The sequence below is a fragment of the Thamnophis elegans genome, chromosome Z (genome assembly GCF_009769535.1).
Source record: "Thamnophis elegans isolate rThaEle1 chromosome Z, rThaEle1.pri, whole genome shotgun sequence".
Taxonomy (NCBI): domain Eukaryota; kingdom Metazoa; phylum Chordata; class Lepidosauria; order Squamata; family Colubridae; genus Thamnophis; species Thamnophis elegans.
This window is the reverse complement of record NC_045558.1, coordinates 62,684,382-62,708,348: the sequence shown is the minus strand read 5'-3', so window position 1 is coordinate 62,708,348 and position 23,967 is coordinate 62,684,382. Positions and strand designations below refer to the sequence as shown.

The 23,967-nt window shown below is 41.7% G+C and overlaps 1 protein-coding gene across 1 annotated transcript in view; it reads right to left on the bottom strand.

The window, feature by feature from the left end:
• STAC (SH3 and cysteine rich domain) overlaps positions 1-23,967 on the bottom strand; it is a 202,612-nt gene that overhangs the window by 10,622 nt on the left and 168,023 nt on the right. The gene's annotated exons all lie outside the window — the stretch shown is intronic.

The window sequence follows — 23,967 nt, the reverse complement described above, 5'->3', positions numbered from 1 at the left end:
TTTTTCTCAACCAGTGTGATGTCTGGTGTATTATGAGCCAGTATTTTGTCCGTTTGTATACGGAAATCCCACAAGATCTTGACCATCTGATTTTCAATGACTTTTTCAGGCTGATGTTCCCACCAGTTTGTTGCTGTTTTAATATTAAAATTTTTGCACAAATTCCAATGGATCATTTGTGCTACTGAATTGTGCCGCAATTTATAATCAGTCTGTGCGATTTTTTTACAGCAGCTGAGTATGTGATCAACAGTTTCATCAGCTTCTTTGCAAAGTCTGCATTTGGCATCATCAGAGGATTTTTCGATTTTGGCCTTAATGGCATTTGTGCGGATAGCTTGTTCTTGTGCAGCCAGGATTAGTGACTGTGTTTCTTTCTTTAATGTACCTGTTGTTAACCATAACCAAGTTTTTTCATTGTCCACTTTATCTTTTATTTTTTCCAGAAATTGGCCATGCAATGCTTTGTTCTGCCAACTCTCCATTCTTGATTTTATCACATCTTTTCTGTATTCTTGTTTCGTCTGTTGGGCCTTCAGTAGATTTTTGTTCTTTACTTCGATCCATGTTTCCAAAACAGAAGAAAGAAAGAAAAAAACTAATAGCCACTGCCACTCTTGCCTTCCAGGCCTCTTTTATTTTTTTATTTTAGATTGACTTGAACACAAGTTCTTTTATGCTCTTCAAAGGAGAAGGGTTCTGTTTTTCCCCCTTTCTTTCCCCTGCCAATATAGTTCTGAAAGGCATCTGTGAAAACAATTCATGCCCTTGGCTCTTTATCAGTTTCTGTAAACAAGTCCCAAACCCTTCAGCTACAAAGTCAGTGAAGTCAAAGAATGAAAGAGAAGAGATATGTTGTTTCAAAAACTCCAGCCTCTGACTTCCGAGTGGCAGTGTGCTACTTTTCACTTTCTAATATTAATCTCTGACTTATAGGAAACAAAGTTCTTTAGATTTCTTTTAGTGAAATTTAATAACAAGTAATAGGAAGAATTGTAATCCAATTAGGGTTTATTTTCACTGCTCAATTCTTTTGCTTAAGGATCTAATTTGGCTTTAAAGAAAAATTTCTTTGGGTAGTCTTTTGCAAAATAGAAAAAATACCTCACCAGATGGATTCACTTTCTCTTTTCTCTTCCTTCCTTCTGGAGTGTCCTGACTTCATCAACCTGGGGCTGCCTGTTTACTGCCGGCTTGAAGCGCTTCCTTTGGGTCGATCAGGGACTTTGCGATGTCCCTGAGACCAGCAAGGCTTCGTCTTCCTCATCACTGTCTCTACGGGACAGTTTGGGTTTCAATGGACCATCCAGCGGCAAAAGTGTCAATGGTGTGACATCGCGAAATGGCTCCTCCTTCTGTCAGGAGTCATCTTTCTTTTATCTGAACAATACAAGTGCAGCCACCCTTGGTCTAGCCAGTTGTATGAACCCCCTTTTAAATTTTTGTCAATGAACTTTCATAATTCCTCCATCTCACGTAGGGTCATCAAATAAATCTGGGGCTTAGTGAGTTTTTCCCCTGGGAGGATTTTCATGCTGCAATCAGTGGCATGGTTGGGGGGGGGGGTTAGTTTGTCGGAGGCCCTTTCACTGAAAACCTCTCTGAGGTCCCAATATTCTTTGGGGATTTTCTCTTCTCCTTCAATCTTTTCCTGCACTGTGGCAGCTGGGTTCATTTTGGCTTGGCTATATGGAACATCCTCCCCTTCCCCTCAGGGGGTTTAGCAGAATGAATGTGCCACCACCCTTTCCTCCAGTTCACGTAAGGGTTCCATTTCCATAGCCACAGTAATCCCAGTATGAGGGGCCGATCCATCTCAGGTGCGACGATGAAACTCAAGGTTTCTTGGTGACCCCCCATCCACATTTCTATTGGTTCAGCTACACAATGGGCAGGGGCACCCTAGCAATTGACCCATCCAACTGGCAAAAGGCAAGGGGCACTTTCAAAGTTCTCAGACTTAAATCCATTTTCTCCACCACCTCTGGGCTGATTACACATTGGGTGCATCCAGAGTCTAAAAGGGCCAGCATCTTTTCCTGGGCTCCTGTTGATGGCACTTTTAATTCTACTGGGATGGTCACAGGGCCTAATCGGGGACTCACTGAGTGGTCATCATTTGAATCATTTTCACTTTCTCCCATGGAAGAGGAGGTTTCCTTCTCCTCGTGGCCTAGAGGAAGGACATCAGTACCTTCCATGCCTTCCAGGGCAGTTTCAGAGCGTCTCCCTAGCTGCCAGCCAGGTTCCTCCCTACCAGTCGGGGTCAGTTTGGGGCCATGTCTAGCATAGCAGCTGAGCTCCCAAGGCCCTCCTTTTTTGCTTTTGGTGCCTCCTTGGACCTCCCCCACACATCAGGCCTCCCCTCCTGGGTTAAGGGTTTCATCCTGCTTTTCGCCTTTTGATTTAGGAGGGGGTCGTCAAAACATTTTCTTAGGGAAGTAATAAACCCCTAGTAATCCCTCAGCAGGGGGGAAGCATCATTATGCAAGGCTACCATCCAAGCAGCCGCTTTGCCTCGCAAAGCCATAATAACACTTCTCACTTTGGCAACTTCTGATGAGAAAACCTCCCCATACTCTTGCATGTAATCCCAAATTTGCAGTAACCCCCCCCCACCAGTTCTTTGGGATCTCCTCTGTACTTCACTCCAAGTGGAGGAATCTGAGGCATTTGCTGCCTTCAGGGGGTTCCCTCCTCCTTGGGGAAGCTTGAACTGCTGCTGCTGTGGCCCCTCCCTCTTGCCCAGCTCTGGTAACTGTTCCCAGGGACGTTTCAGGGTTAACCAGGTCTTCTGCTCCCCCCTACGCCTAATCTATTCTCCCTTACAGTGAGTCTTACATGGACCTGCTGTTGTTCCCAAGCCTCCTCAGGAAGGTGTAAAGCATGGGTCATCATGAGTTCCTCTCTTTCAGCTGCCTGGCAGTCATCCTTTGGTTTTCAGCTGGTTGTGACCTTGACATCATCTTCTCCTGCTTGTTGCAGGGGCTAGACATTTGGGTGCTCCTCCCATGGAAGCTTTTAACTCCGGGATGGGTGCAAAGTCAGATCTTGCTTAATGTCAGGTATGCCTCCTTTAATATCCAAGAAAGAAAAACCTCAACTCCATTTTAATAGAGATAAAGTACTTTTACTAGATATGAAGTGAAAGCAGCAAAAAGGAAAGCAAGATCTGAGCCAGAAAGGCAGGAACAGGTACATATCAATCTTTCTCTATGGCTGGATCAGTAAATTATTCTTTCCTGCAAAATTTCTCTCCCGTCACTCCACCTATAAGCTTTCCGGGAAGGGACAATCAGTAGGCTCCTGTTCCTATTTCCTTCTGTGACCCTTTTTCCAAAGCTATTCCCTCCTCAGGGAGTTCACATTCCTCACAGGCATTATTGCAGATAACATGTTGGATTATTTGGAAACAAACAACATCTTGCCAGTAGAACAAAAAGGCAACAAAAGAAGGAGCAGGGGCACAAAAGATCAGCTCCTAATTGATAAAATGATATTAGAAAATTGTAAGAACAGAAAAACGAACTTGAATATGGTCTGGATTGATTACAAAAAGGCATTTGACTCACTGCCACATAGTTGGTTCATAAAATGCTTAGAAACAACTGGCATTAGCAAAATTATTACATCCTTTACTGAAAAGGCGATGAAACAATGGAGAACTGAGTTGGCAGTAGGGAATGAAATCTATTCAGATGAGGAAACCTTAAAATTCCAAAATATCTTGGCTGGAATTCAAAATCTATTGGAAGGATATGGGAGAATTGAGAAGAAGTTGGAAAGACTAGTCTTCCTCACAGCAAAAGATGATGGGATTGGAGCCCCAAAATTAAAGGGGAGAATGAAGATATAGAAGATAAAGATAAGACAATAGATGAATTTATTAATAGAGCAAATGTGGGTGAAAGTGGAAAGAAGGGAATATGGAAAAGGGAATTCGTTGAATTGGAGCTCTACTCCAGATTCCAGGACACGGAAGAAAAAAAATAGTAATGATGATGGACTTAAGAAGAGAAATTTTTATCAAAAGCAAGATTGACAACCAAAGACAAGCTAATTTTAGTAGCAGCTGGGCAACGAGATTACCTGAGAGATCCTTCAAGCAACAAAGTGCGGAGAGAAGTCTATAAAAATCTTATAAAGGAGATAAAAAGAAGACTGACACCACAATTGGCAAGAGAGATAAGACTGTTTTGTTACTAGAAAGATACAGGTTGACAATGAAAGTTGATAATAAAATATTAGTTGATTTTGTTGATTAATAAGTAGGAATTTTGTATCCCTTAGATTGTTTTAGATTGTTATCAAATGTTTTTTCACTAATGATTAATTAACTATAATAACAATAATGAAATGATAATGGATACAGCTTAATGATATATACATGTATTAGCAATCTAGTAAAAGAAATTTGGATATAAATTGCAAATTGTGACTTGGAAAAAAGACCTATAAATGTTATTAACAAATTTTTATTTAGATCTTGTTATAAAGGTATAAGGGTTTTTTTTGGGGGGGGGGGAGTCTGACAAGAGGAGATGGGACATAAATAATAAATGATTTTTAGCCAATTATAATAACAAGGAAATGTTAATGGGCATTGTTTAACAATATATACATGCTATGGTATTGGCAAAAGTAACAGATATAAATTCTAAATAGTGAGTTGGTGGGAGAAAGGGGGGAAGGTTTAGAAACTTTATTAATTGACTTTTACTTAAAAGATGTTATAAAGGTATAATGTTATTGGAGGATTTTTTGAAATAACTAATGAATGCCATTATGTGGTTGTGTCTTTAAGTATGAATGATTTGAGGTAAAAGCATGTTCAAATAATTGTAGTCAAATGAGAATTGTGGTAAATTGATAGTAAGATATACAAAGATTTTTGATTTAAAGTGTATAATCTAATATGAACTATAAGTAATGACTGTGGAAGAAATGCACGAAAGTTGTCTGTAACCAACTTTCTACAAGATGTAATGAAGGATGTACATCTTTCTACAAGATGTAATGAAGGATGATTCTTTTTTTGTGTTTTTGTTCAATTAAAATAAAATAAAAATAATAAAAAAAAGAAGCTGCAAACATTTTTGGCCAATAACCCACAAGGCCTTAGGTCAGGCTCACCAAGCACACAAAAAACAAACTGACAAAAAAAGGGCCAAGCCAGAAGAGTACCAAGTTGGGGATAGGGTATTTTTGTCCACTAAGTTTCTGCAAACCAAGCAGAAATCGAAGAAATTGGGTCCAAAATATGTGAGGCCGTTTCCCATTGTCAAAATTATAAATCCTGAATCAGTGAAATTGGAACTGCCAAAGGCCCTTAGAAGGATTTATGTAAACTTACTGAAACCAGAACACACTTTTGCTATGCGTCCACCCCAACCCCTCTTCCTCTCCTAAAGCTAAAGGAAACCCACCAGCTACATATGACAACTCAACAGGAGTTAATAAATCTTTTCTGTTACTTGGATTTTTCATTCACTAGCCATGTAATTCTTACTTCAGACTTGAATCCAAATGGCATTTTCACACAAGTATTTATTTCCAATTTACATAATCACACTTATTTATTAAATAGATGTGTGTAATGTTTCCTTTGTTTCATCTCTAAGTAATTTACAATAAAAGCATCAATAAAATATACCACATAACCTCTGTGAAATGATTACTGCTGGACTGAGAATTGCTGCCCTAAGAATTATACAATTTCTAGTAAAATTTAAATTATTGTCTTTGCAGTTTTCAAATTTTCTTTTTCTGCTTTTTTTGTATGTCAACATGAGTAATTAAAAACTTTTATGTTTTAATATACCCATTGTATAAACACTGTTAATACCTGAAGATACTTACAGCTTCCTGAGTAGCATGCTGAATGCCATCTACCTGAGAGGACAAATAATCTAGTAGTATTTTCAATAATTTTATACTGTCTTCTCATACTTAACCCTAACCCTAACCTTACAATCAAATATAGATGCCTATATTTTATTCTATAGTTGGGGTTATGCAATCTTGGCATACATTCCCAACATCCCCCACTCATTCCCTCTAGGATAAGTAGTGGGTTTTCCCACTAGTATGATGACACTGCACAGCTAGGAGAAGAGAGAATTAATATAATTAGAGGAATAGGTTTTACAAACCTGGGTATTTATTGATATCAGCCTTCTGATTACCAGGATTAAGTAGATACACAAACATTACGTTAAACAAATGCAATTTTTGATTTTGCAATTGTGCTTGATCAGCTAGCTTAACCTTGTCAGTCTTTCAGAGAAAATAGCTTCCCTCCAAACTATTTTCTAAGCTTTACATTCTTTGCACCTGATACTTTCTCTTGTCTAATATTCTGTTGGGAAAATCCAGTCTAGAATTAATCTCTGTTTGTGACTACATTATTTGGATAAGCTAGGTATCCTTTAATTGTAATAACATTTTCCTTCTCACAGCAGAAAAATAACATATACTATTTTCATTTCTCTTGCATTTCAGCTTCTTTACAAGAGCTATAATAAGGTGACCAGATTTTAACATTGGTAAAGTGGGACACCATTGACCGGGGGGCGGGGGTTGATTATTTTTTTTAAAAAAAATCGGGACTTTTTTAAAACACCGTGGGATGCGGGACAAATTGTTCAAAATCAGGACTGTCCCACCAAAAGCAGGATGTCTGGTCACCTTAGACTAGAGGTGCTGACTGAGGAGGAGGAGGATGAAGATATCGCCTTCAAACGGAAGCATGTGACTGACAATTCTATATATAACTGAACAGCAGCTTGGGATGTGAGGTGGGAATGTGGGGCTGAAAATTTAAAAAATTGCTTTTCAAACACTTGAAATAGAGCGATGCTGTATTAAACACTGCTTGTAGGCATATAAACATCCATATGGGTGTTATATGTGCACTAAAGCAGTGCACCTGCTTTGTATAAATAGCAGTGCACTCTGTTCTCACACTATGCAATCTTGGATCAGTGTTGTGTGGAGTTTACCAGTGTGTTAGTGGATGACTCAAAGTGGGCAAAACAGGAAAATGTAATACAAGTGTCAGCTCAACAGGGATTGTGTAAAACACCAAAAAAAATGCTGTACTAGCATCTCATGGCAGGATCATAGCTGCTTGACCCAGGCATTTTTTCCCTCAGAATTATCACCTTTCCCACCCTCCTGCCTGTTGTATTTATTTGATCTCTACTTACATAGTGTAAGGATTGAGTGAAAAATAATGGCTCTGAGGTTGTCAATTGCCATAAAAGGTAGTACTGACATGTTAGAAATGCTGAAACATTGTTTTGTTTTGATTGTTGAGAAGTAGTTTTGAAAAAAACATTGGGTTGCTATTGTTTGTGAAATGGAAGGCTGTGACAGGTTCTCAAGCATGCTTTAAGCAACGTGCCACGACTGAATTTTTGAGTGCTGAAGTCGCTTCAACTGAAATGCACTGCTGAAAGCAGCTTCTTTATGGTGATGATTATGTTGCTGTAAGTATAATTATTGCTGGCCAAAAATATAAATATGGTGAACCAGAACGAGCTGATTTATATGATCAAAAATGAAGTGAATGTTGCAATAACATAATCAAGCTGATGAATTGATTCAAGGCAATTAAATCACTCAAAGGGAGATGCTGCCAATCTTGGTATTTCACAGGAATATGTGAGATACAGTATTCTTCAATATCAGCAGTACAGTTGTGAGCACAGTGACAAAGTATTCTTACTGACAATGACAAACTGCTTTATGATGTCATTTTATGATTTTCAAACATTTTGTACATTTTTCTGTGTACAACAATAATACTTATATATTAGTTTTTTAAAAGGGTCCTGTTAGGAGGGCTATGTCACTAATTTTGGAGGATGACTTGCTTTTAAATACTTCAAAATAGTCTTGTGTCTTTCATTTGTAAATATTTAAAATTTCTATACAAGTCCCTCCACCAAAATATGTATTTTATATTCTAATGAGATACAAGTAACAAATCTAGTATTAATGTTTGCCATACCATGGGAATTAAATATGTATTGTCTGATGAGATTAATTTCACATTACTTGTCACTTTAAATAAACAAAAATAAAAACATAATGCAGTATTATGGTTCTTATTGGAGTTCTAATAAAAATTTTCTCTAGTACTTCAATCCTGTGTATATTTTCTTTAAAATGGCATCAATTAGCAAAATGTTTACAGTTTACCAACAGACCTGTTTGCCATGATAGTGAAGCTATAAAGAAATAAAATGTAGTCATTTAAGTACCAACTCACTCCAGATGCCTTTACCCAGCCATTAGGTCTCAAGTTAATCTACTTCCAAGGGAATGTTGCTGTGAAAGGGAGTATAGTACAAGTTCCTCTGCCTTGGTTTATAAGCATAATAATTAGTAAGATTTATCTCTATGTAAATAATCATAAAATATAATTATATGAATTAAATGCAGTCTTATTCAAGGATATAAATTATTGGCTATTTTAAAAAAATTAAATGTAATATAGGCAGTCCTCAATATACAACAGTTCATTTAGTGACAGTTCAAAGTTACAACGGCACAGAAAAAGGACTTCTACTGTTTTTCACACTTATGACCATTGCAGTATCCCTATGGTCATGAGATTTACATCTGGATGCTTGGCAACTGACACAGATTTATGACAGTTGCAGTTTTCTGGAGTCATGTGATTCCCTTTCGCGGCCCTCTCAAAACCAAAGAATGGGTAAAACAGATGCAGTCAACAACCATGTTACCAATTTAACTGCAATGATTCACTTAACAAATGTGGCAAGAAAAATTGTAAAATGGGGCAAAACTCAAGAAATTTCTCACTTAACATAAATTTTGGACTCAATTGTGGTCGTGCATTGAGGACTATCTGCACTTATCTTCAGTGTTACTTCATTCTGCTGTAGCATTAAATTTCATATAGAACAAGCTTGTTCTTTCAGAATTGTGGAATTGTTATATAACTGTCTACCTTTAGAAAAGTTTCTCTTGAGTTAAACTCAGCTCCTATAATTTTATTGATGTGTTTATTAATTTTCTTAGCAGTAGTATGGAAATTGTCATTGTTGCTTTTGGACAATTTTTAATATTTTCCTATTAAATATACAGTACTGAGATTCCCAGGTGGGTTCCCCTCCAATTATTAGCCAGGTTCAACCCTGCTCATCTTTTTGGGAACAGGCATAAACAGCCAGGTTACATCCCTACAAATTGAAAGCTCTCTCCCTCCCTCTCTATCTCTCTCCCCTCCTTTCCTCTCTCTCTGTCACTCTGCGTGTACATGTGTATGTGTCTGTCTGTCTGTCTTTCACTCACTTACTCACTTAATCACTCACTCTGTCTCTCTCTCTGTGTGTGTCTCTGTGTCTCTGTCTGTCTGTCTTTCTGTCTGTCTCTCCATCCCTCCCAACCTGCAGATGGGGTCCGGACCAGTGGAGCCTCTACCTTCTTTTTAACCAGGTGATTTTTCCTAAGACATAAAAAAAGAACCTTAATTACAGGCTCAACAAAAGAAGCTGGAAAGAGATACTGAAGCCAAGAAGCTGAAACCTGGGACTGGAGAAAAACCTTTTCTATCCCCTTACCAGCCCATCCAGGAAGATGAGTAACATGAGGGGGATCCCTCTCCCGCGGATGGGTTCCAGACCAGTGGAGCCTCCCTGGTCGTCGCAGCAGCAGCAGCCCCAAGGGTGCCGATCACGGCATTTTTTGCATCAGGGCATGCTGCAAAAGGGAGTGAGTGAAGACCTTTTCTAGCCAGCGCAAAGGACTTCCCCGGACCTGCTTTGCTGAGCGGTGGCGACGGGCCCGCACCTCCACCACCAGCAATTTGGAAAAGGTCTTCACTCACTCCCTCTTGCAGCCCACCCCGATGTGAAAAATGCCGAGATGTTAAGCAAGGGAAACATCTGTTGCTTCCGTAGAAAGGAAAGCAACTTCAGAGCTATGGCTGGCGTCGGGCCGGCAAAGGCTTCCCACTGACCTCCCCCCCCCACCTCCGTGTTCCTGACAGATCGAATTATTTCAGCAACATCTCCCCCCACCACAGCACCCCGCCTCCCCCTCGCATGTCACCTCTGCTCTGTTCTCCAGCGAGCCTCATGGGTTTTGTTTCCTTTAGGAATAAGAATGTTTAAAAGGCTTTTTTTTAATTTGGAAAAAAAAGATGATGCAGGTTCTGAAAGAGCGAATCTCCGTCGCACGGCTACACTTTTTCTTCCTCCAAATAATGGTCACCACTTATTGTAGCGAGTCAGCCTCCTAACTTCAGTCCAGGCTCTGCAATTACCTTCACTCCCCCCCCCCCCAAACCCACAGAAACAGGAGGGAATCGGTCAGTATCATTAGCACTCTCTCCCATGCCTGGCCTCCCCTTCGGAGGTAAGGGGAGGGGAAGAGCAGATCTCCTGGGGCAACAAATATTCCCCAAGTGGCCACCACCCGCTTCTTGTAGCTCCCCCCCAGAAAACAGGAGAGGAGTGAAATAAAGCTACGCTTTGGAAACGCGGATCTCCAACGCCAGGTCCACGCCAGGAGGTTCGGGGCTTCCCTCCAGGCCACCTGCACAGCCAGCAGCCGTGTCCACAGGCTCCATGGGGAAAAGCAGGCCATGGGAAAAGGGAGCAAGTGCGCTCCCTGCCTGCCCGCTCCAATCTCGCCCGCCCAGTTCCCAAACCCTCTCTTCGGAAAGAGTTCTCCAGCAGCCTCTGGCAAGGTGTTTTCCCCGCCCTGCTTGGGCCGAAAGCAAATAAAGCAAATAAAATATAAAATGCTGGTTTACCTTTCTCTGCTGCTTCTCTCCCAGGCTTGATCCAAGAGGAGATCCCTGTCCTAGTCTTCCTGCTGCCCTCGTGGTACGGGGAAAATGGATGGTACTTTGTCCCTTCTGTCTCCCCGTTGCTCAAAAAAGCAACTCCGGGAAAGTCCTTTTGGTGGCGGCAGGCATCCTAGAACCTGCTTGCTAGCAAAGGACCTTCCTGAAGTTGATTTCTGAGCACGGGGAGACAGAAGGGACAAAATACCATCTGGCCATTTGCAAGCCAATCAAGAGTGTGGCTTTGAAAACCTGTGGCATGATCGTGCTGCGCAGGAGTGAGTGTCTCTCCCCGAATATGGAGGACATAGTGGGCAACTTGTATGTATCCTAGAAAATCAGTAAGACCCGCAGGCGGCCTGTATCTGCCACAGTCTTGCAGCCTCTTTACCTTGGTAAAGATAAAAATTTAAAAAAAATCGGGACTTTTTAAGAACGCCGCAGGACGCAGGACAAATTGTGCAAAATCATGACTGTCCTGCCAAAAGTGGGATGCCTGGTTACCTTAGCTATAAGCAACTTGAAGGAACAAAGCTACAAAGCCATATAAATACAATTTGCCTCACTTTCTGGGCAAGTGACTTGGCATAAGTAAGGGTGCTAAAAAAAAACCTCTGCCCTTCTGAATAACATTATACAGTGGTCCTGTTGATAAAACATGATGTGTAAAATCTTTTTTAGTTCCCATGACAAGCATATTACTGTTTTGATATTCCTGCTTTATACAGCATATACAAACTCTCATTAAGAGTTTATGTCAAAATGTAGGCCTGAGAAGCGTCCATTAATTTTTAAAACATTCTTATCAAAAAAAGAAGTGTAATTTCATATTGGAAATTTAGCTGCACATAATATTGTGATGTGTAGGGTGAGTGAGGTAATTAGTGAATGGGACTTTGGCCTGGGAGGAGGAAACAAAATTGCAAATGGATTGTGGGGAGTCAAAAGAGCAGGCAGCAATATTAACATTTCTGTGTTGTGATGTTTGCCCTCTGGAGTGAGATCCTTCCTGAAATTATGTGACTTCCACCCTATTGACATTCCAGAATTCCTTGAAGACTTGACTATTTTCCTGGTCTGGATTAGAATGGATAGAAATGATTGTTGGATGTATTTTTTGCATGTGTTTATATTGAGCAGCGGATTCAAGTTATCTGTTCTACATTATGCTTCTATTTTTGTTTGCTAATTTGTGAGGTCTCTTAAGGGGAGCCTGAAACCCACACAGAGTGCATTCCTAGGTGGTGGATTGGGGGGGGGGGGTACTCAGTATTGCTTTTTTTTTTAAATATATTTTATTCATTTTCACATTCAATTTTACAATCACTTATATACTGGATATTTGCTATAAGAAAAGAAATAAAATAAAATAAAAAAGAAAAAAGAAAACACGATTCATCATCATTCAGCATAAGACAAAACCCCACCTGACACTTCCAACCTCCATACACCCCATCTTCCCCCTCCAACTTTCCTTTCCTCCCTCTAACACTCCCCTTTCCTACTTCCCTTTCCCCTCAAACCTTCCTTCTTACACCCTCCTTACATTCCCCTCTCACTCCCTCCTTGCTCCTCCCTCTTCTTTCCTTCTACCTCTCCCCTTGGTGTATTCCTTTATTCAACTCTTATTTATTAATATTGAACTATAAAGATAGAAAATAGGAAACAAAATATGATAAAAAGAGAAAGAAAAAAAAACCAAGGAAAAAAATATAAAGAAAGAAAAAAAAAAGAAAAGACAACCGTATACAAGTGCATTCTTCTTCTTATTGAAACTATATTACCACCCACCCACCCACCCCCCATAGGTCCCCCTCCCTAGTCCCCCCCGACTTCCCAGGGCCCACACCTGGCATTGTCCTCTGTCAAACCCCTTCTAAAATATCTTGTGATCCTATGAATTAAAAATAAAAGTAATATAAGAAAAAAATTGATACAAAAAAAAATTACAAATTATAAAAAGGAAAAGAAAAAAAAAGAAAAAAGAAAAAAAACTCTTTGTATTAAGCTCAGCCCCCCATCTTTATTAATGTTTAAGCAGTATAAATCATTCTATATATATTTTATTCTCGTCTCTTGCTTCTTTGTTATTTACCCGAACTTCCTGTAGACTCCCCAGTTCATCTTTCTTAACCTTATATTCAAATAAAAATTTATGCAAATTTATGCAGACATCAGTTTTCGATCTAGCTCAAAATAATCTCACCAAACTTTCCTTTATAGTAGGATTTAAACAGTGTGGATCATTCCACCTATTCAAATAATAATTTACCCAAGAATCAGTTTACATTCTGTCTCGAGATAATCTCACCAAGCTTTCCCTTCTAATAGAGTTTAAACAACGTAGATCATTCCGCATGAATTTTACCCTCATCCCTTGCTTCTCTGATATTTACCACTACTTCCTGTAGTCACTCCAACTAATCTTTCTTAACCTTATTTTCGAATAATAATTCACACAAGAGTCAGTTTGCCTTTTAACTCAAAGTAATCTGATCAAGCTTTCGCTACCCCTCCACCTACCCCGCGTTACCCGGCTCCCTTCCTCCCAAACCAAAATTCAGTAAAATTACCATCTCCACTCTCTTCACTTTAAAGTCCTGAACAATTTAAGTTAAAGTTCAAACATATAAGTCCCGTGAAATGTGTTCAACATCCGCTCCACGTAATTCAGTCCCAATATCACACCACCAGTATCCAATTCCGCTTTTTCAACCGGAGAGAGATCGCAAACCCCCATTCAATCCACAACTTTGAGAAATATTTTGAAATGTCTAATAGGAAAACATCGTAGTCTAGAGACTGAATATCTTGCAAATTGTTGGGTCTAAACAGGATTACCGTATCTTAAACCAAACAAATATTTTGAAGACATAGCTAAATCCTCGATCTCCGCTCTTCTGCTTCTCCAGGAGGGGGAGAGCTACACCCTCCGTCTTGCAGCCATGTGGTCTGCTGCTTGCCTTCCCCTCCGCCTTGTCTTTCCTCTTTTCCGAGTGAGTCAGGAAGTCCCGCCTTCAAAGTCTTATAATAGAAATCTTGAGCTTCCGAAACAGAATTGAGACGAAATCTTTGATTCTCAAATGTGACCGTGATGCCAGCTGGTGCTTCCCATTTATACTGAATCTGGTGTTTTCTAAGCTCTTCAGTTAGAAAAGTATAGTCTCTTCTTGCTTTTAACATCTGGGATGGTATTTCTTTGAAGACAATCAAATCCTGCCCATCAACTCGCAACCTATTATTGTAAAACTTTTGTATGATCGCATTTCTGGATTCTTTTGTGGAGAAATATATGATTATGTCCCTCGGGAGCTGTCGCTGTTCTGCTACCAACGAATTCTGGCGATAGATTTTCCGAATCTGCCAATCAAAATTAAGTCCCGGACTTCCCACCACATGGCTGAAGGCCTCAACAAAAGTCTGTTTCAAATTCTCTCGCTCCTTTTCACGCAATCCTCTGACTCTTATTGCAAATGCCTTCCTGTTAAAATTTATCATAACGAGCTGTTCTTGAGTATCTCTAATTTTTTGTTGTAATGTTTGCATGTTAGTAGTCAAATTAGAATTAGCCTCCTCCAAACTTTCCAATTTATTCTCCATTTCAGCGGTGTAATCTGTCAGAGCAGACACGGCTACAAACGTATTCGCCTTCATTTGGGCAATCTTAGTCTTTAAGTTATCATATAACTCCAATACAAATTCTTTAATTTCCTGTTTAAAGTCATTAAGCATTTGGAAAAAAAATTCCTGTGTTAAGAAATCTCCAGTAGAGGGCGTAGGAGACAAGGGCAGCGATTTTGTAACAGATTCTTTAAGCACATTCGTAGAAAAACGCTTCGGCTTTGACCTGGGAGCCATCATGAGTAAAGAGATAAACAAACAAACAGCGCTCTCGCTCCCCTCAATTTCCAAAAAAAATTCTTTGTTTGTAGGTTTTGGGTAGTTAATGAGGAATAGTCTCAAGGAAGATAAAGCCGGCTAAGTACATCCCCTTTCAGTCACCAACGGAGAAAAATCGCCATTTTGTAATGCGTTTAAACAAAGAAGCCTCTAGGGCAAACGAGGCTGGTGTTTAAGATAGTAATAAAAGTAAAACCTCTCAGGGGTGGGACCCGCTCGTATTAATCATAACTTCAAACAACTTTGCTTTGTCCTGAGGGGGGAGTCTCCTGTCTAGGGCTGCAAAAAAGGCAGCTGAGAAGAACTGGCTGGAGATAAGGGCTCAGCTAATGCTGGATCTAATCTCCGTCCACAGCCAAAAAAAAGGAAGAAGGCTGTGAACTACGAATAGACCCTAGCCACTGGGCTTCTCCCTGCCCCTTTCTTGCCAAAAAGGGGTGATATCTTTGATCTTATTTAGATATACAGACCAGATCTCTGAGAGGAGCTCCGTTGAGCCCCCTTCGGCGACAGCATCCACCCCCGGAAGTCACTCAGTATTGCTTTTATGCTATAATGGTGGGTTGGAGGGAATCAAATACCTCCCATGGACCAACAGGCCTGGTGAGTGGCAGATGGCTTATCAGTACCAACCGAAGGCAGATACCATTGGTCTTCAGCTTCAGAAGAACAGCACATGGTGTGGTGGTAGCCACTTGAACAGCTTGTGCACAGCCGTGTAGAAAGCAAAGGGAAGACTATTACACTATATATTTCACAGGAAAATCATGTAAACAGTGGTAAAACCTAACAATGGACTCAAGTACGGACACCCCTTTAAATAGGGCAGGGGTGGTAAGAATCTCCCAGTCTGCTAGAAGCATGATAAACCCAAAATTACAACTTGAAATGTGGATTTAGAGAAGTTCTATGAAGATATAAGCAGTGTACTGAAAACCCCACAAAGTGATGATATCATAATACTCATGGGGGACTTCAATGCAAAAGTGAGAGAAGGAAGTGATGTTCCTGTAGTTAGAAACTTTGGCTTAGGTACCAGAAATGGTAAAGGTGACAGATTTGTAGACTTCTGCAAGGAATGTAGGCAATATGTGATGAATACTTTTTTCCAAGTTACCAAAAAGAGGCCTCTACACTTGGAGATCACCGGCAGATACACAGAATAATATAGTAAGGAACCAAATTCACTATTTTACAATGAACAAAAGATTTAGAAATTCAGTAAAATCAGTAAAGACATACCTAGGCACAAATGTACCATCCAATCACAATCTGCTACTTGCTGAAGTTCAGGTGAAACTAAAAAAGATGAAAAACCCAAATCCTCCTAAACCAAGAATTGACAGCGACTTCATCATTAAACATGGAGATAAGATAAAAGAAGAACTAGACATTCATTTAAGAGAAACCAACAACCTAAATAATGAAGATGTAGAAGTGAATTGGAATAAATTTAAAAATGCAAAAGTAAAGGTAAGAAACTCAAAACAAGAAGAGGGGTACCACAAGAAATAACACTGGATGGTGGAGGAAATTATTCATCTCATGGATGAAAGACACTCTTATAAAAATGAAAACAAAGAAAAATATAATGAATTGCAGAAAACAATTAGAAGAAAATTTCAACTGGCAAAAGAAAAGTGGTTTGCAAAGAGATGCAAAGAGATAGAAGAGACAGAATGTATTCATGATAATTTCAACTTATACAAAAAAGTGAATGAAGCAGCAGGTGTCTACAAAAAGAAAACCAATAACTTAGTTGACAAGGGGGGAAATAATCTTGGATGATGATGAAAAACTAAAATGATTGAAGGAATAAATTGAAGAATTTTTTGAGGACACTAGGGATGATATTGATATGAGAAGTATAACAATTGGACCAAATATTACTATGGAGGAGGTTGAACAGGCAATAAAAATAGCAAAAACAAGAAAAGCCACAGGACCTGATGATATTCCAGTAGAAATTTTAAAATTGCTGGAAGAAAATTGGAAGAAATTTTTTACTGCATCTCTTCAATCAAATATATGAAACAGGAAAGATACCAAATGATTGGTTAAAGTCAACCTTTGTGATAATCCCCCAAAAAATAAATGCAAAGAAGTGTACCAAATACAGAAAAACAAGCCTAATGAGTCATGCCCTGAAAATATTCCTGAGAATAATTCACACAAGAATATACAACAAATTGAGGAGTGTCTAAGTAATTTGGTTTCAGAAATAATCTTGGTACAGGAGATGCCCTATTCAGCATTCAAGTTCTTGTACTGCACTGTAGAGATGTCAATCAGAGTTTACATGTGCTTCATTGATTTTGAAAAAGCATTTGATAAAATAAGACACAGCAAACTATTACAAATCCTGAAACAATGGGACTAGATGGCAGACATCCTAATCATAAAGAATCTATATTGGCATCAGGTAGCAAATGTAAGACTAGGCCAAAAATACTCCGATGATGCAGAAATATGAAGAGGGGTCAGACAGGCTGTCTCCGCTGTTGTTTAATATCTTCTCTGAGTCAATTTTCAATGAAGCACTGGAAAACATTGATGCTGGTCTCAAAGTAAACAGTGTCCAGATCAACAATTTAAGATATGCTGATGATACAGTTCTGCTTGCCAGTAAGCATGAAGATCTTTAGCTCCTCATCAACAGTCTCAAAAATATCTGAAAAATATGGCTTGAAGCTTGACACCTCAAAAACCATAAATTCAGAAGGAATGTGGAATACCACTAGAAAAAATTGAAAGGATCACATACCTCAGTTTTAATTAACATGAAAGCAGGGACATGATCACATTCTTCAAAATAATAAAGGTCTTCTGCAGTCATGATACAAGCCTAAGATTGAAAATTAGGCTTGTTGGATGTTACACCTTTTCTATCGTACTCTACAGAGTAGAGAGTTGATCTCTGACTGAAAACCACTTGAAGAAACTAGAAGCTTGAAATGTGGATTTACAGATGGCTGTTACATATAAGCTGGGCTGACAAAATCACAAATGAGGAGATGATAAGCCACCTGGGTAAGCAAAAGAATATCATCAAAGCCATAGAAAAGCAAAAGTTATAATAGTTTGGACATGTGATGAGACACCCAGAAAAATATGGCATACTTTACTTAATCCTCTACAGAAAAATTGAAGGCAAACAAGGTCCAGGCAGAAGAAGAATAATTCATGGCTTCAAAACCTAAGAGACTAGTTTGGACAAAACTCAGCAGCACTTTTTCATGTGGTTGTTGACAAAAATATGATTGCCAACATGATTGCCAATGTCCAATGATGGATATGGCACAACAAGAAGAAGAATATTGTGAGATGTATGTGTCAGATTCGTGAATCTGCCATTCTTCAAGGGAAGAGGGGGGGTTTGTTTGTTTGTTTGTTTATTGGATTTATATGCCGCCCTTCTCCCAAAGGACTCACGGCAGCGTACAACATAAAAAATACACATATAACAAAAGTTTAAAGGGAAATTAAATAAAGTATCCAAAAACAAACCCAATTAATATTAACAATACAATTTTAAAAATTAGATTAAAATTAACAATTAAATTAATCATTTATTTTATTCTGTTCAGGCCACGCCCGCTTGCTAGAAAAGCCAACTTTTTAGGGTGCGTCAGAAGGACCAGAGATTATGTGAAGCTCCAGATGCAGCTCATTCCAGAGGGAAGGTGCTCCCATAAAGAAGGCTCTCCCCCTGGGGGTCGCTAGCTGACACTGTCTGGCTGACAGCACCCTAAGGAGGCCAACTCTGTGGGATCGCTCTGGATGGTGGGAGGCTACTGGTGGCATTAGGTGGTCTCGCAGGTACCCTGGGCCTAAGCCATGGAGGTCATAATTAGTACCTTGAATCGCACCCGGAAAACAACCGGCAACTTGGGAGCACCTAGGTACCCTTATGATAACCTGCGCGGCCACATTCTGGACCAGCTGAAGCCTCCGGGTGCTCTTCAAGGGCAGCCCCACATAGAGAGCATTGCAGTAGTCCAGGCGAGAAAGGACAAGGGCATGAGTGACTGTGCACAGAGCATCCCAATCCAGGAAGGGGCGCAACTGACGTACCAGGCAAACCTGATAAAAGACCCCCCTGGTCACAGCCATCAGGTGTTCTTCTAAACTAAGCCGCTTATCCAGGAGGACTCCCAGATTGCAGGCCCTCTCTGAGGGGGCTAAAATTTTTCCCCTATCATCAAAAATGGAACAAGATGCACAAATCGGGATGACAGAAACCACAGCCACTCCATCTTGGAGGGATTGAGCTTGAGCCTGTTCCTCCCCATACAGATCTGCACAGCTTCCAGGCATCGGGACATCACATTGAGCGCATCGTTTAGGTGGTTTGGGTTAGAGATGAAAAGTTGGGTATCATCAGCAAGGCAGTGGGATAGAACCTCTCTCTCAATGAAGTGTTGGTAATCACCTGGAGCCAGCCTCGTGTCACCTCCTGGGAAGTCGAAACTAACCAAGAGGGAGACGGGTCCAGCACACAAGTGGCAGCACTGAGTCTCCCCATAATCTTGTCCATGCCCTTGGGGGTCATAGGGTCAAACTCATCCCAGATAGTCTCACAAGATTCATCCCCGTCGACTCACCCGAATCTACCCAGTCAGAGTCCAAGCCTGTCCAGATCTGAGCGATTTTATCCTGCAGATACTGAACAAATTATTCAGCTCTACCCTGCAAGGAGTTTTTCCCAGTTCCTTGGTTAAGTAAGGAGCGGGTCACCCTAAACAGGGCAACTGGGCAGTTATCTGCGGATGCGATAAGAGCGGGAAAATGTTGCCATTTTGCCACTTTTATCGCCACTAAGTAGGATTTAATATGAATTCTTACAAGTGTTCAGTCGGATTTGGACCGGCTGCCCCTGCAACCACTCTCTAGGCATCTTTTCTGGTGTTTCATCTCCCGGAGCTCCTCAGTAAACCAGGGAGCTACCCGGGATTGACACTGGGTCAGAGGCCACAAAGGCACAATGCGATCCAAGGCCCCAGTGGCCGCCCTATCCCAGGCTTCCACTAGGCCTTCAGTTGAGCTCTGAGCAAGGGATTCAGGAAAAGTCCTAAGCTCCATCAGGAACCTTTCAGGGTCCATCAGGTGCCTGGGGCGGAACCATCTAGTCGGTTCTGCCTCCCTGCTGCAAGGGATAGCATTATGGAAGTCAAGCCTGATGAGGAAATGATCCGACCATGACAAGGGTTGGATAGAAATATCCCCTAAATCTAGATCATTCATCCACTGCCCAGAGACAAAAATCAGGTTGAGCGTGTGTCCCCTGTTATGGGTGGGGTCTTGAATTAACTGAGTTAGGGCCCTAGCCATCATGGAAGTCATGAACTCCCGAGCTGACTCAGATGTGTCGCCAATGGAAGACAGGTTGAAATCCCCCAGGATCATAAGCCTGGGGAAATCAATCGCCAACAATCTGGCTAACACATTCAGCACCCCCAGCAGGGCCGATGAAACGTAGCAGGGAGACAGGTATGTAACAAAAAGGCCCACCTGAACTCCAAGGCCCCATTTCACAAAAAGAGACTCACACCCGCCTATCTGAGGCAGAGTGACCTCCTGAGGTCCGAGACTTTCCCTAATAACCACCACCACCACACCACCCCTGTCCTGGGCTCTCGGTTGGTGAAACGCCCAGAAGCCTGGTGGGCATAATTCACTAAGTGGAACACCCCCCTCATGGCCCAACCAGGTCTCTGTAATGCACGCCAGGTCCGTTCTACCCTCTTGTATGAGGTCGTAAATGAGGGGAGCCTTATGTACCATGGACCTGGCGTTAAACGATACCAGCCGGAGACCAGGGTCCTGTGATCCCGAGCACCCGGGGGTGCGAGAAGGGCAATGAGGGCCGGAATGCATGATCTCTCTTAAACAGCGAACTCGCATCCCCCAAACATAATTTGGCCCTCACTCCTAACCATATTTGCCTCTCCCACAAACAGTAGAGATGGTGAACCCCACAATGGAATGGCTTAATGTGTCCCCCAGAATCCCAACCCTACCCAGCACTCCTGACCCATGCCCATTAGTTAGCTCTGGCCTGTGCCCTGGCAGACTCCCCCCAAGCCTGTCTGAGCCATCTGAATCAACCCTCCCCGGGTCCCATACTCCCTATAGACCTTTCTATCGTTCTTTCCTATATATTCTATACCATGTAATTAATCACTTTATAACTGCTAGCCTGGTGCCTAGAGACCAGGCACTTTTTCACTTTTCACGGAATGGATAGGGAGGGAGAGCCATGTGGACTGCATCATTCAGGAAACAAGCCTGAGAAAGTCTTCTTATTAGTTTCCTTACAAACAACATGTTCACATGTGCAGATTGGCTAAATCCACATTGGATGGTTGGGAGGGAATTCCAACTTCTTTTATTCCTATTGTATTGCCTTAAGGACCCCAGATCCTGCTTTGCTTTTGCCTAGCTTTCACCTCTTTCTCAATAAAAGCTTCCTTTTGAAATGCAAAGTTTCAAGAGTCTTTATTTCCTTGATTAAGGGGGAGAGGCTGGGCCTTACATTATGTATGTATGTATGTGGACCCAATTGGCAAAAGGAATTCAGGACCATATAGTTGGAATCATGCAGAAGAGTCCTTCATCCTGCAGTGGATAGACAATGACTAAAATGATGGTGTATGTATTTATCTATGATTAAACTAAATGTCAAAAAACCTAGTCTGGCGTAAGGCAGATATTTTTCACTCTTTATTTTTTATAAGCTAAGTTGGCCACTGACATTTAGCCCTCCCTGTTCTTCCATAGCTATTTGTACTGTCACAAAAATATACTCTATAATTGGTAGAAATTGCTCACTTGCTTCCATTGCAAATGGCTATGACTCTCCATTAATATGTTTTCTTACAGCAATATCCCAAAAAATTGCTCTAGCTTGATTATTGGGATAAGTCAACAACCAATGTATTTTTTCACCGTTCTGTTGAAGATAAGAGTTTTTGCTTTTACAACGTATTCCTATTAATTCTGATACCAGCATAATTCCATAGTAACCCCTTGATTTAAATATATTTGTATGTTTATAAAAATAGCAAAATTACTTTTTTTCCTATATGCATTGGGGCATGTATATAATCTTTTTTTCAGCAAGCATGACAACCTTTGCCTTGGACCAGCTTTCTATTAATTGTGTTGACTATTTTATCCATGGGTTTGAATCTCAAATAGTTTGGAAGTTTGGAAGTTTATTAGCATTTGTATGCTGCCCACTCCCAGGGGGACTCTGGGCGGCTTACAGACAACAAGGGAATATAAAAATTAAAAATAGAAATACAGTTATTTAAAATTACTCAACATACATACCACTTAAAATGGGGCTGGATGCTGATCAACAGCCCCAGGCCTGCCGGAACAGCCAGGTCTTAGTAGCTTTACAGAAGTCCAGAAGAGTAGTGAGGGTCTGGATCTCTATGGGGAGATCATTCCATAGGGCCAGGGCAGCAACAGAGAAGGCCCTCCCCCGGGGGGTCGCCAGCCAACATTGACCCGCCAATGGCACCCGGAGGAGGCCCAATCTGTGTGATCTTATCGGTCTTTGGGAGGTAAATGGCAGGAGGCGGTCTCTCAGGTAACCAGGTCCTAAACCATGTAGGGCTTTAAAAGTAACGACTAGCACCTTGAAGCGTGTCCGGAGACCAATGGGGAGCCAGTGCAGCTCACAGAGGATAGGTGTAACATGGGTGTATCTAGGTACACCCATTATCGCTCGCGCGGCTGCATTCTGGACCAACTGCAGTCTTCGAGCACTCTTCAGGGGCAGCCCCATGTAGAGCGCATTACAGTAATCCAGTATTGAGGTGACGAGGGCATGAGTGACCATCCGAAGGGCCTCCTGGTCCAGATAGGGTCACAACGGGTGCACCAGGCGAACCTGGGCAAAGCCCCCCCCCCCCTGGTCACAGCCAACAAATGATGTTCTAATGTCAGCTGTGGATCCAGGAGGACTCCCAAATTGCAAACCCTCTCTGAGGGGCATATAATTTCACCCCTCCCAGGCTAAGAGATGGAATAACTGGACCATCCTTGGGAGGGAGCATCAATAGCCACTCAGTCTTGTCGGGATTGAGTGCAAGCTTGTTCACTCCCATCCAGACCCTGAAAACCTCCAGGCACTGGCACATCACTTCTACTGCTTCGCTGAGTTTGCATGGGGCGGAGAGATACAGTTGAGTATCGTCCGCGTATTGGTGGTATTTAATCCCGTGCCGGCGTATGATCTCACCCAGCGGCTTCATGTAGATGTTAATTAGGAGGGGAGACAGGACCGAGCCCTGCGGCACCCCATAATTGAGGGGCCTAGGGGTCGATCTCTGCCCTCCAACCAACACCGACTGCGACCTGTCCGAGAGGTAGGAGGAGAACCACCGTAGGACAGTGCCTCCCACTCCCATCTCTCGCAACCGTCGTAGAAAGATGCCATGGTCGATGGTATCGAAGGCTGCTGAGAGGTCAAGGAGCACTAGGATAGAGGAATGACCCCTATCCCTGGCCCACCAGAGATCATCGGTCAGCACGACCAAAGCAGTTTCGATGGAGTAACCAGGCCTGAAACCTGACTGAAAGGGATCTAGATAATCTGTTTCATCCAAGGTCCATCGGAGTTGAAAGGCCACCACCTTCTCAACAACCTTCCCTACGAAAGGGAGGTTGGAGACTGGACGATAGTTGTTCAAAATGGCTGGGTCCAGAGAAGGTTTCTTCAGGAGGGGTCTCACCACTGCATCCTTTAAGGGGTGCGGGATGGATCCCTCCCAAAGAGAGGTGTTAACAATCATCTGGAGCCAGCCACGTGTCACCTCCCTGCTGTTCGAGACCAGCCAGGAGGGGCACGGGTCCAGTATACAGGTGGAGGCACTCACCGCTCCCATGGCCTTGTCCATTTCCTCAGGAGTGACAAGTTGAAACTCGCTCCATAAAATCCGCTCAAGACTTTCCCCCGGCGCCTCGCCTGGTACCGTCCAATTGGAGTCCAGGTCCGTCCGAATCCGAGCGATTTTATCAGACAGAAACTGGACAAATTCCTCAGCTCTACCCTGTAAAGGGCCGTCCACATCCCTCCCTTTCAAGAGGGAGTGGGCTATTCTAAACAGGGCAGCTGGGCGCGATTCTGCAGATGCAATAAGAGTGGAAAAATGCGCACATTTTGCTGCCTGTATCGCCACTAGATAAGTCCTAATAAAAGCTCTTAATTGTTTTCGGTCAGATTCAGAGTT